The following is a 7,116-nucleotide window of genomic DNA, read 5'->3' on the forward strand; positions in this document are numbered from 1 at the left end:
TAATCACATTAAGCGTCGAGGTTCCAATATAGATCTTAATTCCATGGAACTGTGTACCCTTACTTTGATCTTTATGAGGTAAAACTGTATGCGGCAAAGTCTTTTTAACATACATAACACACGAGTTATGCGTTTGAAGCTTGTACGATATATAGGGCAATATTTTAGGTACATGCTCACCCTTAGATAATCTGCATTCCTGTAGACAAATTACATCAATGTTATCGTTGGACACTTTCTCGCGCAGATCGGGTAATCGCTTCCTAAGTGAGGCAATGTTCCAACTCAGGAGGGTGATCCCTTTATAGTTCGTCACCTCAACGTCATCCATTCTTAAACTGGGGATACGTTTTTATTTTCTCTATGTGTTCGTGTACCATCTTAAAGCTGAATAGAACTTCCTGTTTATTTTTTTCGGATAAGTTCTTATTTCCTATTAGTTCTTTTACTGATTTCCCACTGAATGATCTAGGGACAGATTTTTTCAGTAAGCTTTCGGTTTCGTCCTTCGTCATCCCTTGCTCATTTTTTTGTGCATTGCCTTTATCACTTATTCCTATGATTTTTTTCAATTCATTAATCTCGGATCTTTGTATTTCAATGATCTCTCTTAGTTGCTCTACGTTTTTTGTAAATTCACTCGTACTTTTTTCGAGAGCAACTACAAATTTTTCTGACATAACTTTTACCGTTTTATCAATCATTTCACTTATTTCACTACACATAACTGCAGGAGCACTATCAGTTTCTCCGGCCTGTTTTGCAGTGTCTTGGTTTGTGACTGCTGGTCCTTCGGCGTTATCACTAACGTTTTCGACTGGCCGAGCAGCCTGGCTGTGGCCTAATTTCGGCCATTTGTCGGCCTGATGCCCCTCGGGATGAGACGCACCGCTCCGACGCACCTGGTGCCACGCACTAGCGCGAGGTTCCTCACTTGGCGCGGCAGCCTGATGCGTTGCATCGTTGTGTGCGCGCAATGGTAGTCGTTGTGGTCCCTTGCTCTCGGTAGAGGGTTTATTTGGGCAGTCCTGATGCCATGCTCGCACATCTTTTTTGTAGCAGTTTATGCATTGCTCGTGGATTTTTTCACCCTTTTCAATTTTGCTGTTGCACTCTTGTGTGGGGTGCTTTCCTGCGCAGATGCCGCACCAGTAGGTTTTAGACCTGCACTTTTCAGCCACGTGCCCCCAACGTTGACATTTGTAGCAACGCCGTGCAGGCGGATTGTAGTAAGCAATCCGCAGTGGGCGGTAGGCCCCAGGAACCCAGATTTTTTCCGGGGGAGGCTCGGGTCCTGTCCATTCGGCCACCACTGCCTCTTTTCCCTTCAGGCGCTTGGGCCTCGCCAGGTGTTCATGGCTCTCTATTATGTTCACCTCTTGATGAACACTAAGCCCAAAAATAATTATATCGACCCTTGGCGATTTGGCCTTGGGTGCTGTTGGTTCGTGTAGCTTGATTCCGCCGTATTCCGTGTTCAGAAGATCTTCAATTACATCTTTCCTTTCAACTATTATGTAGGTGTGTTCATCTCTCCTAAATATAATTTTGGTGCCATGATGCTGTTTAGTGGCATGCCGTCGGTTGTTGTTGTTGCGAGTTTGTCCGTTTTCCAGTGGTCCGGCTTCAGCGTTCGATTTCTTTGGGTTCTTCTTCTTGTTTTGCATAAGTGTGAATCCGTCGTCGTCAGTTTCGTTTTGTGGGGAATATCGTTCTCCTTTTCTTTCGGTTCTGCCTCGGTGTCGTTTGTGGATTTCTTCAATTTTCTTTTGCGGGTTTTCGCATTTCCCGTTAAGGTCACCGTTATTGCCGCTATTCATAATGATGTCTTCGTTGCTAAGTGTTACTGGCCTTTTACTTGTCGAGGGTTCGTTTTCCATGTCCATTCCTGGGTCGGTCGGGGCCTCAGACGCCAGTATGGCAGCACTAGCCATGAGGTCAGATTTAACCCGGCGAGGGTATTCCCCGAATTGCCTCAGGGCATGCCTGAGGTCCGACAAGGTCAACACAGGTGAACGCTCAGGGTATGCTGTTGTTTTGTTTGTATTTGATATCCCTCTGTTTGATTGGGATTGACCCGAGTGGTCACTCCCCGACCTCACTTTGTTGACAAGAGGCGTCGTCAAACAGACGCTCCGATCCAAAAACCAGGTCGTGCGCTAAAGCTGTCATTAACACGGGTGCGAATTTCACTCGCTTTCTATCACTTTATCACTATGGAAATTGTAATCACCATGGTACTTATGTAGACAAAGTGTTACTCACTGACTCACTATTTATCTGATAGATTCGAAAGGTCTAATTGTCAGAACTACCAGGTCACCTAAGGTCAGGTCACTGTGAGATCGCTGGCTCTAGACTGGAATAGGAGAGAGGGGGAGAGGAGGAGGAGGAGGAGGAGAGAGGGGGGTAAGAGGGAGTAGGAGGAGAGAGGGGGTAGGAGGGAGGAGGAGGAGGAGGAAGAGGAGAGATGGGGAGGAGGAGGGATAGGAGAGAGGGGGAGGAGGTGGAGGAATAGGAGAGAGATGGGGGGAGGGTAGGAGGGAAGAGGAGGTGGAGGAGGGATTAGGAGGTGAAGGAGGGGAGAGGGGGAGGAGGAGGAGGAGAATGAGAGAGAGGGGGAGAGGAAGATAGAGGGGTAGGAGAATAGGAGAGAGGGGGAGAGGAAGAGAGAGGGGTAGGAGGAGGAATAATAGAGAGGGGGAGAGGATGAGAGAGGGGTGGGAGGAGGAATAGCAGAAAGGGGGAGAGGAGGAGGAGGAGAGAGGGGGGTAGGAGGAGGAATAGCAGAGAGGGGGACAGGAAGAGAGAGGGGTAGGAGGAGGAATAGCAGAGAGGGGGAGAGGAGTAAGAATTGATCTTGGGTTTTTTTTCATCCCACAATCTTAATAGCGAGATGTGGAGAGGAGGATGAGGAAGATATATAGAATAAAGAGTCCAGAGAGAAGGAAGGAGGGAGAAAGAAGAGAAAAATAACCTACCCAGAGAAGATAGAGAAGAGAGGAGCGAGAAGGAGAGGATAAAATGGGGGGGTATGAGAGGAGGAATAAGTTAGCAGAGAGGAGGGAGAGGAAGAAAGGAGCAGACGGGAGAGAGACTTGAGGAAAGTAAGGAGGAGAGGAGGAGGAAGAGAGAGCGGGGGGGTGGTTTGGTAGGAGGGAGGAATAGCCAGAAGGAGGAGGCGGGAGAGAGGGGTAGGTAGGAGGAGGAATAGGACGACGAGGGGAGAGAAGGAGGAGGAGAGGAGGGGGGGTAGGACGGAGGAATAGGATGAGAGGGGAGGAGAGAAGGAGGAGGAGAGAGGGGGGTAGGAGGAGGAATAGGAGAGAGGGGGAGAGGAGGAGAACGGAAGAGGGGGGTAGGAGGAGGATAGCAGAGAGGGGGGGGAGGAGAGGTAGAGAGAAGGATGAGGAGAGTGGGGGGGTAGGAGGAGGAATAGCAGAGAGGGGGAAGAGGAGGAGAAGGAGAGAGGGGGGTAGGAGGAGGAATAGCAGAGAGGGGGAGAGGAGGAGAAGGAGAGAGGGGGTAGGAGGAGGAATAGCAGAGAGGGGGAGAGGAGGAGAAGGAGAGAGGGGGGGGTGGGGTGGTAGGAGGAGGAATAGCAGAGAGAGTGGGGGGAGAGAGGAGGAGGAAGGAGAGCTGAGAGGGGGGGTAGGAGGAGGAATAGCAGCAGCATCTGGGAGAGGAGGAGGAGGAGAGAGGGGGGCGTAGGAGTCGGAGGAATAGCAGAGCGAGAGGAGGAAGGAGGAGTCGTGAGAGGTGGGGGTAGGAGGGAGGACGGAATAGGCCGAGAGAGGGGGAGAGAAAGGAGGAGGAGAGAGGGGGGTAGGAGGAGGAATAGGAGAGAGGGGGAGAGGAGGAGGAGGAGAGAGGGGGGTAGGAGGAGGAATAGCAGAGAGGGGGACAGGAAGAGAGAGGGGTAGGAGGAGGAATAGCAGAGAGGGGGAGAGGAGGAGAAGGAGAGAGGGGGGTAGGAGGAGGAATAGCAGAGAGGGGGAGAGGAGGAGGAGGAGAGAGGGGGGTAGGAGGAGGAATAGCAGAGAGGAGGAGGAGGAGAGAGGGGGGGAGGAGGAGGAATAGCAGAGAGGGGGAGAGGAGGAGGAGGAGAGAGAGAGGGGGGTAGGACACCCCCCCCCCCCCCCCCCACGAGGAGGAATAGCAGAGAGGGGGAGAGGAGGAGGAGGAGAGAGGGGGGTAGGAGGAGGAATAGCAGAGAGGAGGAGGAGGAGAGAGGGGGGTAGGAGGAGGAATAGGAGAGAGGGGGAGAGAAGGAGGAGGAGAGAGGGGGGTAGGAGGAGGAATAGGAGAGAGGGGGAGAGAAGGAGGAGGAGAGTCATATGTGAGGGGGGTGGGTTAGGAGGAGGAATAGGAGAGAGGGGGAGAGAAGGAGGAGGAGAGAGGGGGGTAGGAGGAGGAATAGGAGAGAGGGGGAGAGAAGGAGGAGGAGAGAGGGGGGTAGGAGGAGGAATAGGAGAGAGGGGGAGAGAAGGAGGAGGAGAGAGGGGGGTAGGAGGAGGAATAGCAGAGAGGGGGACAGGAAGAGAGAGGGGTAGGAGGAGGAATAGCAGAGAGGGGGAGAGGAGGAGAAGGAGAGAGGGGGGTAGGAGGAGGAATAGCAGAGAGGAGGAGGAGGAGAGAGGGGGGTAGGAGGAGGAATAGCAGAGAGGGGGAGAGGAGGAGGAGGAGAGAGGGGGGGAGGAGGAGGAATAGCAGAGAGGGGGAGAGGAGGAGAGGAGAGAGGGGGGTAGGAGGAGGAATAGCAGAATAGCAGGGAGAGGAGGAGGGCGAAGGAGAGAGGGGGGTAGGAGGAGGAATAGCAGAGAGGGGGAGAGGAGGAGAGAGGGGGGTAGGAGGAGGAATAGCAGAGAGGGGGAGAGGAGGAGGAGGAGAGAGAGGGGTAGGAGGAGGAATAGCAGAGAGGGGGAGAGGAGGAGAGAGGGGGGTAGGAGGAGGAATAGCAGAGAGGGGGAGAGGAGGAGGAGGAGAGAGGGGGGTAGGAGGAGGAATAGCAGAGAGGGGGAGAGGAGGAGAAGGAGAGAGGGGGGTAGGAGGAGGAATAGCAGAGAGGGGGAGAGGAGGAGGAGGAGAGAGGGGGGTAGGAGGAGGAATAGCAGAGAGGGGGAGAGGAGGAGGAGGAGAGAGAGGGGTAGGAGGAGGAATAGCAGAGAGGGGGAGAGGAGGAGAGAGGGGTAGAAGGAGGAGTAGGATTCAAATTCAAATTCAAATTCAAACACTTTATTCCATAAGTTACGATGATTATTCTTACATAAATTCATATATATTTACACTTGAAGAGTAAAGAGGTGTTCTTTCAATTTCATTTTGAAATTACAAAAGTTGTGAACGTTTTTAATGTTATCTGGCAACAAGTTCCAGATAGCAGGGAAGGGGAAAGAAGGAGGAGGAGGAGAGGAGAAAGGATGAAGATGATGGAGGAAAGAAAGGGGAGATAGGGGGAAGAGGAAGAAAAGGAGAGAGAGAGAATGAAGGGTGAAGGAGAAAAGGAGAGAGAGAGAGAGAGAGAGGTGGTGAAAGGAACGAAAGGAGAGAGAGGGGTGGGGGAGAAAGATAAAAAGGAGGTGGGAGATAAGGGAATAAGAATGATAGATGGTAGAAAGATGGAATAAAGAAGAAGAAACAGAGATGTAAATAAGAGGGAGGGAGAAAGAAGGAAATAAAGAGCGGGGGAAGTGGAAGAAGAAGGAAGGAAGAGGAGGAAGAGGAAAGCGAACGGGAAAGAGAAGGAAGAGGAAGAGGAATGGAGACAGAGGATAAGAGAAGAGGGGTTGGTAGGAGCAAGGAGGGAGGGAGGGAAGAAGGAGAGGAAAACAGATGAAAAAGAGGGGGGTAGAAACAAGGAAGGGGGTGGAGGGGAGGGGATGAAGACAAAGGAGGAGGAGGGAGGGGGAAGGGGGGAGAAATGAAAAAGAGGAAGGAGGAGAAATGAAATGGAAGGATATCAGAAGAAGAAAGGGGAAAAGAGAGAATAAGGTAGAAAGAAAGAGCGAGAGTTATATCTGGTTTTAGATAAGCTTTCCTTTAATATTACATATAAAATTTGTATGTATAACATCACAGGGAGCTATAAACCATTATCATAATGAGCTAAATCTCAAAAAGCAGTAAAATATTAGAATAGCGAGATAAAGAAGAAAAAAGAGAAAAAATATATATACATATCGTCTTGTTGTTGATGTTGTTGTTGCAATATCATGGTATTGCAAAATGCCAAAAATGTCACCATTCATATTGTAGATTTAGAATAAACGACGAACCAGAAGGAACAGATCTCCGCCGTTAGCCTTGATCTATCCCCATCTCCCTACTTATGCAATCTGTCAAGTCCACCTTAAATATCTTCCTTAATTCCCCCCTAACCCCCCCCCCCCCCCCCCCAAAAAAAAAAAAAAAAAGAAAAAAAAAAAAAAAAAAAAAAAAAATATATATATATATATATATATATATATATATATATATATATATATATATATATATATATATACATATATATATACATATATTCATCTGCTCTCATCAATATTAGATGTATACATCTATCGCTCTTTACCACGAATCTACTGTTAGCTTTGTAGATGAATATAGAAAATAGAAGAATAAATTGATGAATATATAATCAAATACTGACGAGATGAACTCTGATAAATAGATGAATGAATGATGAGGAATAGATAGATAGATAAATTGATAGATAGTAATTTGGTAAATGAATGAATAACTATGATTATAGGTGTCGTGACACTAATGTTAATCATATTCAGTATCTATAAGTATTTTCCCTCACGTGAAATCCTGTGTGATAATCTTAATGCATATATACGGTAGGAGAGGACAATAAAAAAAAATACATGACTATAATGTTAAAGATGATATATAAATGAAGAAATCAGATACACGGATCAAATGATAACAAGACTTAATCATGTTCAACATTTATCATCATATTACAAACCCTGATAATTAAGAAAATATACTGATCAACAGATCCAATCATTCTTATGACATTTAATTAAACAAAATCTGAATAACGCTTTGAATGATGAATAAAGTATAGAACAACAAGACAGAAAGACAAAAGTTCAAATCGAAAAATGTTGC

This window comes from Penaeus japonicus, unplaced genomic scaffold, assembly GCF_977035675.1.
Source record: "Penaeus japonicus unplaced genomic scaffold, GWHDUDI00000001_assembly GWHDUDI00000026, whole genome shotgun sequence".
NCBI lineage: Eukaryota > Metazoa > Arthropoda > Malacostraca > Decapoda > Penaeidae > Penaeus > Penaeus japonicus.